Genomic DNA, 12036 nt, shown 5'->3' on the forward strand with positions numbered 1-12036 from the left:
TTAGTGATGGGGCAGCTAAGATTTGAGGGTATTTCTATATCTGTATTCTGATTATACCATCCATTAAATTTTAAAAAATCCATTCAGACATGGTATTCCATTAATAACTATAACAGAAAAATAAACCCCAAACAGGGTGTGAAAAATTATTTAAAACAAAGCTCAGGTGAGTTTTAAATAGGTAAGAAATCCCACTTGCAGAAGCAAGACACAATAAAGCTACCACCTAAAGTCACAAATCGCTGATCTATCGTAACTTCCATCCAAATGTTGCTCACAAGCCAGGAAGACTAGGTGAATATTAAAGTTAGAATTATTTTTTTCATAAACATACATGAATATAAGAAATCAAGAGACAGAAGAGAAGGCTGTTTAATAATCTATAGGTGGTAAAACAAGTAGTTAGTTTAAGTGCATTCTTTCCAGGACTGGTAACACAGCATTTAGCAAAATATTTGGTTGTTGAATCAAAGATGTGGACAAGGTCTTAGGAGGTCACTGGGGCTCACCCTTTGCTCTGAAAGGTGTGTTCCTAAATCACTCAAGTTCAATTACTTTCTATTTCATTTTCAATGATCTCTGGGACTATAGATTCTACAATATCCCTAGGTATCTTGTTTTAATATTGAATCATCCTTAGAGTCTTAACTAAGTTTTCTTGCTTCCATTTAATCCCATTTTGCTCTTGAATTACATTGTGTAACAATGCAGAGAGAACACATCTTTGTAAGAAGAGCTCCTTGTTCTTTGGAGGAAGCATTTAATTTCTTTAAAAACATCACCTCCTCTAAGTTATGTTTTAGTTTCATTCTCCCCAGGACAATAAGCATTAGCTTCCTTAATTTTTCTGTGATGAGAACAATTTTTGTTGTACTTTGTGAAAATGTTTCAGTTTTTTAATCATTTAAAAAGCAGGCATCGTTTTGAGAGAACAGCATTGAAACATGTATATTACCAAGGGTGAAACAGATCAAAAGCCCAGGTTGGATGCATGAGACAGGTGCTCGGGCCTGGTACACTGGGAAGACCCAGAGGGATGGGGTGGGGAAGGAGGTGGGAGGGGGGATCGGGATGGGGAACACATGTAAATCCATGGTTGATTCATGTCATTGTATGGCAAAAACCACTACAATATTGCAAAGTAATTAGCCTCCAACTAATAAAAATAAATGGGGGAAAAAAATAAAAAGCAGGCATCTAAATCCCTTATAATCAATATTTTGATAAAGGACGGACCCATACTAGCCCCAATGGGCAGACATAGTCAGCTTTGTATCCTTCATTTTTCAGTGAAGATAAAGCTGAACAACTTCTTACTGCGTCTCCATGGTGTTATCTGCCATGCTCCTACAAACCAATTTTTTTCTGAACCTCACAGTCAAAATAAGTCTGTTACTTTACTTCTTCTGTCAAAATTTGCCCATCATTCATTGTCATACACTCATTTCAGCCAACTAGGTCATGAACCCAAAGAAAGCAGCTACAAGTTTGCTCAGATGAATATAAATTGTAAGATAATAGTGAGCATTGTGTCAACCATAAATTATAATGGCAAAAATATCCCCAAAGGTACAGCCTGCTCCCCTCACTGTCCAATACAATCATCCTGCCCTAGACTGTTTTAGTGGTACCAACATAATTATCACTGCCCATTCCTCTAGTGGAAAGCATTGGTATACTACAAGAGGAGTCTGGATATTTAATCCTTGGTCCTGGCTTTATTATTTAAAGATGTGTGGCTCAAACAAGTCTTTTAAGTCTTCAGAAGCTCAGTTCCTTCTATGAAATGAGGGTGTTGAACTAGATGATCTTTAAAGTCAATATCCAGTTTGGAAACTTTCAGAAGTAAGATGGGTCGAAGATATTCATCAAATGAACACGGCTCTAAGCATACTGAGTTGTCAACAGGGAACAGAAAGTGAGAGATACACCAAGGATGAGAAAGTAGAAAGAAGTTCTAATGCCCTCAAATGTCAAGATATTTCACTAGAGTAATACCTGCAATTTCCATACAAGTAGCATTAATAAAGCAGAAATAAATTTAGAATTCAAGACCAGGCAACGATATTAAAAAGCATTTATTGCTTTTTTGTTCTTCCCGGGGCCTATATTTTAAACAACAACCTCATGCTGAACACCTTATTTATGTCACAGAACACATAATGAATTTAATGCAGCTGTTTATGACAGCATGTTAATGAGCATATGTGCCCATTATCACAAATAAATAATCTACTTCATCTGAAACACGGAGATTATGACAGTTTTCAGTGCTTGAGTACATAGTTTAGGAAAGTTAAATAAAGATTAACTTTTTCTTCAATACAGTTACCCCTGCAGTTGGCTGGCAATTTGAGCTTTTGTGCTCCTTGTAACAATCGCATTTTGAACATCTGAGTCTGGGATAAAGGTGTCTCACTGCTTTAAGCAAATTGCATTAGTTCCTTCATTTTTAGAAAAGATGGACATGGTCCAAGAAAATATAATCTATTGAGAAATAATAGGTTTGTTTTCAATGATCCTGGTTTCAAAGTTTCGGCCCATGTTAGGCACAAGCTGTCTCCATCTCCTTACACAGACTCAGGAAATGGCTCACTGATAATTACACTGAATTCAATCTAAGCTACCCTCCTCCCTCTTCTCACAGAATACTAGTTCCTCTCGGGGGGATTTGCCTACCAGTTATCATTCCTTATGGGCTTCCCTGGTGGCTCAGATGATAAAGAATCTGCCTGTAATATAAGAGACCCTGGTTCAATCCCTGGGTTGGGAAGATTCCCTGGAGAAAGGAACGGCTACCCTCTCCAGTGTTCTTGCCTGGAGAATTCCATGAACAGAGGAGCCTGGTGGGCTACAGTCCTTGGAGTCGCTGAGAGTCAACACATGACTAAACAATTAACATTTTCACTTTTAACCCTCTCTTATCTTATGGAATAATTTTATCCAATTGTTTTATCTAGAAATCAATGTGAATTCAACTACATTGATTTAAAGCAGAAACAGAGAAAGAAAAATATTAAAACTGAAGAAAACAAATAAGTAGAAAGAACATATGGAAGTTGTCGTGCAAAGAGCTGTGGCAGGACTTGGGGCAGAGTTTGATGAGGGTAGGCTTCCCCGGTAGCTCAGCTAGTGAAGAATCTGCCTACAATGCAGGAGACCCCAGTTCAATTCCTGGGTCAGGAAGATCGTCTGGAAAAGGGTCAAGTTACCCACTCCAGTATTCCTGGGCTTCCCTGGTGGCTCAGATGGTAAAGAATCCGCCCGTGATGCAGGAGACCCAGTTCAATCTCTGGTTTGGGAAGATCCCCTGGAGGACGGCATGACAACCCACTCCAGTATTCTCGCCTGGAGAATCCCCATGGACAGAGGAGCCTGGCAGGCTGCAGTCCACGGGATCACAGAGTTGGACATGACTGAGCGACTAAGCACAGCGCAGAGATCCCCCAGGAAAGGGGTGGAAGAGATAACCAGAAAGCAAATGCTTTTAAAAGAATCAGAATAAAGCTACCCACTTTACAATTCTACAGAAGCTTTTACAGTAGAATAACAATGGTAGTAATTTCATCCAGAAGAAAGCGAACTAGAGAAGTTTCTTTGCTGTGTTTTGGTTTTCTCTTTAATATGCCAGTGGTCATTCTACTGAACCATCAAGCAGTAAGATTTTCCAGCCTTGCTTCATAAAATAAGCAATCCTTTGGGCCTGCTGTAAAATTATGTAAGGAAATTATATTTGGAGAGATATACTTGAGAATACCAAAAGTCCATCCCCTAAGAAACTTGGACTCCAGAGACTGATACCAGAGTTCATGATAAGAATAAATGAGGTTCCAGCCCTCCTTCCCTCCAAATTCTATTTTGGGAAGATGCCTAAATCTTCCTTAGGTAGCATTTAGGCCAAGAGCCATATATGCACTTAACTAACTGGTACTGTTTCTTATTTGTGTCAGTCTGAGAAAAAGTAACAGAGTGTCATATTGTTGTTGGATATTATTCTTTTTCTTCTTCTTCTTTTGAGAAGATACCAACAGAGCAAAACCTTCAGTGTTTTCCTAATGAAGACATAAAGGAAGGTTCACTCTTAAGTGGGCTTCTTCCCCTTTGGTTGGTTCAGATGGTAGAGAATCTGCCTGCAATGCGGGAGAGCTGAGTTCGACCCCTGGGTCAGGAAGATCTCCTGGAGAAGGCAATGGCAACCCACTCCAGTATTCTTGCCTGGAGAATTTAGTAGACAGAGGAGCCTGGCAGGCCACAGTCCATGGGATCACAAAGTGTAGACAGGGCCGAGCAACTATTGCTTCAAAACTGATGTCAAACACAACAAACATCAGAGATAACACTGGTAGGGATATTCTAGGTTTATATTAATTGAGCATCTCGAGATAGAAAAGATCCTTAATGTGTTTTAGAAACTGACCAAAATGATCAAGCAAGTAGTAGTAAAAATGTTTCTGTAAGGTTAAGTCCCTCTGTGCTTGCTCTCCTTATCAATTTCTTGTTAATTTCAAAGACCAGTCACAGAGGCAGACTAACTTAGAATGGATTTTTAAGGTATGACATTTCATCTACAATATCAAACATTGTTAAGTATGAAAAATAATTCCCTATGGAGTCAAAAACTTCTTTCCAAGTCCAATGTGTAAGAGTTTCTGGTGAAAGCAATAAGAGCTAAAACTTAAATTTATGAAAAATAGCATGGAAGTAAAAAGAAGCTCCTAAAAAGATTTTAAGATTAGAAAATGCCATACAAATCCCCATAGAACTTGCTATGCATAATTTTATCTTCCAAGTGATGAAAACTTTCACATTGGAATGCCTGGAGGTTCTGTGGATCCCTAAATTCATGTAAACGACCCCCAAATCTTAACATTATTATCTCTTCTTAGAAATAAATTCTACTGCATCTGTTTGTTTTATGTTAAGATAGATACCTCCACTGAAAGAAATTAAAACTATTCTATGGATGATGGAATATAATCCGTTTTCAATTGATCAAACATCACTTACATATGCAATTGCCACTCTGGTGTCAGTCCCAGTGGAAGCCTGTAATGCCTATGAGACTGTGATGGAAGAGGGGATTTAAAAAACAAAACAAAAGAAAACCATGAATTAACAGGTACCCTAATTAACGTGAACATTACTGGTTTAGGATATTAGACTATAAATTCTGACACAGTGGTTCTTAAACTAAGGTCCCCAGACCTGAAAAAGTGCCCACCCCCTGGGAACTTGTTAAAAAGCACAATCTGAGTCCACACCCTAGACACACCTGATTGGTCAGCAACTGCAGGGCAGAGACTCAACAGTGTGAGCTTTAATTAGCCTTCCAGGAAATGCTCACATTCACTAAAGCTTGAGAACTTCTTCTCCGAAACTGAACTATAGTTGGGGACCCTTGTATTTTTGGGGGGCTATCTTGTTATAATTTTGCATATTTGGGGAACTTCTGCAATATCATCGATGATGAGTAGAGAAATGAAGTTACAGCGATGGTCCAGGAAGGCAAATCATTGAATACCATTTCAACACGTATTAATATCTGTTGCATGTTTATTTTAAAAGGCTGGAATTCAGTAAGGAAAAGGTCAAGAAGTAGGGCTATTTGGAACAACACCTCATGTTTCCTGTATTGTTATCAGAACCCCAAATGGCCATACTCGCATTATGCAAAGTAAAAATTTTATCACAATCAATTGAAGATTTAGAATGCTCTTTTGGAATATTCTTGATTGTTCACACACAGAACTGTCAAAAGATTTTTTTAAACACTGTAATAGCTACAATCCTGTTGCAAAAGAAGTTTTAATAAATATAGTATTCTTTATCAAATTACATTCCTTCATTACATTTTAGCTCCACAGTGTAATTATAGCCTTTTACAATAGTGGAACCTTAAACGCTTGCCTGGTTGACCTGCCCCTCAGTCCTGCTTAGTCTCTAGAAGGTCAAAACCACACTAGCATCTACTACAGCCTGAAGGTACACTTCATGTGCTTCATATTAATGCAAAATGTTAAACATTAGCCAGTCCAGGGAGAGAAAGCCTATGTCACCAAAGCACCAGAACAAATGACCACTGGGACTTCTGTGAAGTATCAGTGCTTTTTTCTACTTTGATAAGATAAATGGTCAAAATACTTGTTAGAAGATATGGTCAAATCTTTAAAAGATCGTTTGCATTCCTGCCCTTCCTAGAGACTATGTTCAAGCCAATCGACTTCAAGTTTGTATTACTAACAAATGGAAACCAGAAATGAATTAGGTTTTATGGAATTTATACAGATGTGAGAGTTGGATCATAAAGAAGGCTAAGCACCAAAGAATTGATGCTTTTAAATTGTGGTGCTGGAGAAGACTCTTGAGAGTCCCTTGGACAGCAAGGAGATTAAACCAGTCAATCCTAAAGAAAATCAACCCTGAATATTCATTGGAAGGACTGATGCTGAAGCGGAAGCTCCAATACTTCGGGCACCTGATGCAAAGAGCCTACTCACTGGAAAAGACCTGATGCTGGGAAAGATTGAAGGCAGGAGGAGAAGGGAGCAGGGCAACAGAGGATGAGATGGTTGGATGGCAACACTGACTCAATGGACGTGAGTTTGGGCAAAGTCTAGGAGATAGTGAAGGACCAGATAGCTTGGTGTGCTGGAGTCTATGGGGGTCACAAAAAGTTGGACACAATTTAGTGACTGAACAAAATTTCTGAATTTAAATAAGGCACAAGAAGATTCATAGGAAGAAACACAGTACATTTTACTATGGGATTTATTACATATCACTAAAATGTAAGAAGCAATGGATGAAAATGAAAAATTTTAAAGGATAGTTCAAGTTTCTCACCCATTAGAGTCTCAGATTTAGCAAATAAAAGTAAGGACATCAGTTACACTTGAATTTCATGTAAACAACAAATAACATTTTAGTACACACATGTTTCAGGCTTCCCAGCTAGCTCTGTATGCTTAGTTGCCCAATCATATCTGACTCTTTGTGACCCCATGGACTGTAGCCTGCCTGGTTCCTCTGTCCATGGAGATTCTCCCGGCAAGAATGTTGGTGTGGGTTGCCATGCCCTCCTCCAGGGGATCTTTCCAACCTAGGGATCGAACCCAGATCTCCTGCATTGAGGCAGATTCCTTACCATCTAAGCCACCAGGGAAGCCCAAGAATACTTGGAGTGGGTAACCTATCCCTTCTCCAGGGAATCTTCCTGATCCAGGAATTGAACCAGGGTCTCCTGCGTTGTAGGCAGATTCTTTACCAGCTGAGCTCCCAGATAGCTCAATGGTAAAGAATTTACCTGCTAATGCAAGGAGATTCAGGAGATGCGGGTTTGATCTCTGGGTCAGAAAGATCCCTTAAGGAGGAAATGGCAACCTACTCCATGTTTCTTGCCTGGAGAATCCCGTGGACAGAGGAGCCTGGTGGGCTACAGCCCATGAGGTCACAAAGAGTCAGACATGACTGAGCATGCACACACACATTTACATGTTTCAGACAACAGATGCTTGAATTAAATAAATACTGCACAGGACATACTTACAGTAAAACATTATTTGTTGTTTGTTCAAATTTCAAACTTAACTGGGCATCCTGTTAATTTTATCCCCCATGAAATTAACTTCCTTGAAACCATAACATAAGTGGGGAAATAGTATGTGGATTCATACTATCCCTTCTCTGTTCTGACATAGGTACAGAGAAGAGTGAACTCTTAGAAAGCTACCATGATTGAATCAGAAAAAGTGATTTTAGTGTCAGGACACTTGCTGACATAGTCCAACATCACCAAATATACACAAAGAAAGGTTGTTGAACTCGATTTGTTCTTAACACAGTGATCCTTCTTTTTTTTTCCCCCTTCCCTTTAGAAGTCAGGGAACAAAATTCAGATATACAAATACAGAATGTAAAGTTCAAGAAGCAACTAACCCCGCAGAACTTTCTTAGTGATCCCACACAGAGGCTCCCCATCAGACCTTCTGAACACATGGCATCTTCCCCAAAACTGTAGAGGCTTTGCCAAGAGATCTGAGGGCTTCCACAGAGCAAGGAGTGTGTACCCCAGGCAACTGAGTGTCCTCTGGCTAAATCTAATGGTAAAGAAAAATGATAAGGGCCAAGTGAAAGTGAAGGAGTAGCTTTCTCAGCCCTTTGCTGCTTCAGGAGCTAAATCTCTAAACCACAGCTTGATTTTTCTGTGTGATACTGGGAAAATTGTAATAGGATTATTTTTCAGCTCAACAGGTAACACCATCTGACTTTGAGGTTATCATTCTCAAGGCCTCATGCAAAATGAACACTAAAAAGAGAAACTTTGATGTGCTGTTTAATCTGCCCTGGATTTGAACCTTAATACCGCTCTCATTTTGGTAAAATGTAAGCTAGTTTTCTTCTCCCTTGTGTTTTTCATCAATCGGGGGATGCACTGCTTTTTTTAGAATGAACAACTGTCAACTGGAACACTGAGAAAGGTTATTCAGCATATTTAGAAAAGGTAGCAAGCAATGGATACACAGTGCATAGGAATATCTCTCTCAATCCAGAAGGCAGTGAAAAGTGGACAAGCACTGGAATGCTATGTATTGTTAAGAGACTAATCAATTCTCAGAAATTTATTCTTAATCAAGTTGCCCATATTTACATACACAAATAAGAACATACAAATATAAAACCGAATATCATACTACTAGCTCCTAACCCTGTCTACCTGGTGATAGCCACTATTGAAAGTTATATACATTTCCTTCTAAGAAATTATTCATTTTTGATTCATAGTAATCTGCTATTTTATCTATAGGCCTGTAATAATATAAAGGGTAAAAAGATTATATTCTAGCCTCTCTTCCTCTTCATATAAGGACTCTAATCCCATCATGACATCCCCATCCTCATGATTCCATCTAAAAGTAATTACCTCCCAAAGACTCTACTTCTAAATATACACTGGGAGTTAGGGCTTCAACATATGTATTTAGGGGTAGGAGGGAGTGGCAGGGTGCAGGTGGTGGTCACAGTGTTCAGTCCATGGCAGATGAAGATTAGGTATCTAGGGGAAGAAATCTGCAGGGAGACAAAGCCAAGAGGTCACAGGGAGATAAGTAAGACCTGGTTCATCAGCAAAAGAACTTTGCTTTAACAATGACAAAGATGGAGACCTAGTGGAGAGTTTTGGTCAAGAGAGTGAAAGGGTCCAATTTATATTATAAAATAGCAGTTCTGAATACAGAATATTCCCACCCCGTCCTCTCCACGCCCCCAGCTAGGAGGCTGGAGACACTTCTGGTTGTACCAGCTGGGAAGGGTGGTACTTGCATGCAGTGACAAGAGACCAGGAGAGCTGCTGCCCACGCCACAGTGCCCAGAGCCACCCTTCACAAGAGAGAAGCAGCCCGTCCAAAACACTGGTAGTGCTGAGGCTGAGATATCTTGGAAAAGACTCCTCTTGGTTGCTGTGGTGAGGACAGGGGTCACTGGAAGAAGAAGGGAAACCAGTTGGGAGGCTAGCTCTGCAGTCCACATGAGTTGCTGTGACTTGAAAAGCAATGGTCAGATTCAAGACCTGTTTTTAAAGGTAGAATCAGTGGAGCTGCTGGGGGATTAGCTATGGATTGTTGAAGACAGAAAAGAGTCCAGGGCAGATCGGTAGAGCAATTTGTGTAGTTTATAAGCAAAAGAGGTGTGCTGTTGCAAAACAAAGCCCTCAGGACAAGGGGTCAGGAGACCTGAGCAGTTTGCCTAACATTGTCCCTCACAAGCCCCTCTGAGTGTGGGCTACATCCTTGGGAATCAACAATGAAACAAGGAGTTGGACCAGATAACCTGTAGGTGTCTTCAGCTCTCATCTTATAAAAGTCTATGAGTCAATTTTGCTACTTACAAAAAAATCACCCTCAAATTTAGGGGAAATTTTTGTTATACGAAGAGATTTGCTATAATCACACAGTGATCAGTTTAATCACAGACTTATATGAGAGCACAAAGAAGCGGAGTTACTGAAGGTGCCAAGAGACCAACAACCCACCTCATTATCCGTAAAATAGAGAGAGAGTCTGATCTTTTTTCCTGAAGATAAAAGACTGCAGAGATCACTCTGCCAACAAAGCATAGGCTGCTTTATTACGATTCATGAGAAATGAAAGGATTCATCGTGTGGAAACTGCTGTTACAAATCTGAAGGATGAATTCCACAAAGGTCCGGAAGGTCCAGGGAAACCCTTAAGAATTCAGCAAAGCTCATGGCTGACAGTGTGGCATCAAGTCTAATGCAGGGAGCCATACTGGTAAAACATTTTGTGTTACAAGTGTCCAATTTTGTCAACATGAAGGCCAAACAGTGTTTTGTTTTGCTTTTTTTTTTAAATTAAAATGATACCATTCTTTTCTGTCAGGCTATCAACTGTGTATCTTGTTATCAGCAGAAAGAAAATCTTTCCTTGCTGAGTTCATGAAGCACATCAAGAAAGAAAACCCACAATGATAAGAGAAACATCAACATTGGAACAGAGAGTTAGTTAGCCTTAAACCTCTCAGGAGGTCAGCCTTTAAAAAAGGACCATCACAAACAATTTGTTTTATTCAAAGGTGATTTAGATTCTATGGGAGGTGACTTGCAGAGCATGGATGACGTTTCTTCAAAGGATCAAAGCCATAATGGGAAGCCTGAACTCTCTCTATATACAACACATGCATGATCCACATGAACTTCAAGGATGAAGAAACTATACAGGTGTCCTTCAACTAAAAGAAACTGAAAGATGAAGAAATATATCTGCCTATTTTTCATGGATGTGTGTCTTGCACAAGTTATTAGTTACAATGGTTGTTATCTCAGACCCAGCAAACTAGCAGGAGGGGACCAGCATTGAAGGCACTCTGTGCCCAAACGATGGCCAAAGAATGAGTGACCCAGCCATATCTATACTTTCAAACATGCATATCCGAATGTCTGGAATGTCACTGTCAGAAGAAATCTGGAAAGTTCTCAAGGCTGAATCATTTGTAAATCCTTTGCTGGTCAAGTCCTACTACAGACACCAAACAAAACAAAGGGCAGAGATTTCTCTAGGAGCTGTAACCATTACATTAAAAGGGGCTCAGTTCACTTGATTTCCAATATACTAGAATGCCCAATAATATATTAGAACCAGCTATAAATCTTAATTAAATAATGAACATTAATTCTCATCAGGTTCTCATTTTACAAAATGTGGAGAGATATAAAGTCTCATTGAATACCAGTGACAGGTCCAGCTCTTAGAAGTGATAGCTCTTTATTCTACCTCTTTGTTGTTTAGTCACTCAGTCATATCCAGTTCTTTGTGAACCTATGGACTGCAGCATGCCAGACTTCCCTGTCCCTCACCTTCTCCTGGAGCTTGCTCAAACTCATGTCCATTGAGTCAGTGAGATCATCCAACCATCTCATCCTCTGTCATTCTCCTCCTGCCTTCTATCTTTCCCAGCCTCAGGATCTTTTCTAATGAGTCATCTCTTTGCATTATGTAGCCAAAGTATTGGAGCTTCAGCTCCAGCATCAGTCCTTTTAATGGATATGCAGGGTTGATTTCCTTCAGTATTGACTGGTTTGATCTCCTTGCTGTCCAAGAGACTCTCAAGAGTCTTCTCCAGCACCACAGTTGAAAAGCATCAGTTCTTCAGTGCTCAGCCTTCTTTATGGTCCAACTCTCACATCCATAGATGACTACTGGAAAAGCCATAGCTTTGACTAAACAGACCTTTATTGGCAAAGTAATGTCTCTGCTTTTTAATATGCTGTCTAAGTTTGTCAGAGCTTTTCTTCCAAGGAGCAAGCGCCTTTTAATCTCATGGCTGCAGTCACCATCTGCAGTGATTTTGGAGCCCCAGAAAAGAAAGTCTGTCACTGTTTCCATTGTTTTCTCATCTATTTGCAATGAAGTGATGGGACCAGACGCCATGATCTTAGTTTTCTGAATGTTGAGTTTTAAGCCAACTTTTCAACTCTCCTCTTTTACCTTCATAAAGAGGCTCTTTAGTTCCTCTTTGCTTTCT

At 39.7% G+C, this 12036-nt stretch overlaps 1 protein-coding gene across 4 annotated transcripts in view; it reads right to left on the reverse strand.

Moving 5' to 3' along the window:
• The window catches only part of DCC (DCC netrin 1 receptor), a 1226177-nt gene that overhangs the window by 790912 nt on the left and 423229 nt on the right, over positions 1 to 12036 (reverse strand). The window lies entirely within an intron of this gene.

The sequence above is a fragment of the Odocoileus virginianus genome, chromosome 22, assembly GCF_023699985.2.
Source record: "Odocoileus virginianus isolate 20LAN1187 ecotype Illinois chromosome 22, Ovbor_1.2, whole genome shotgun sequence".
Lineage (NCBI taxonomy): Eukaryota > Metazoa > Chordata > Mammalia > Artiodactyla > Cervidae > Odocoileus > Odocoileus virginianus.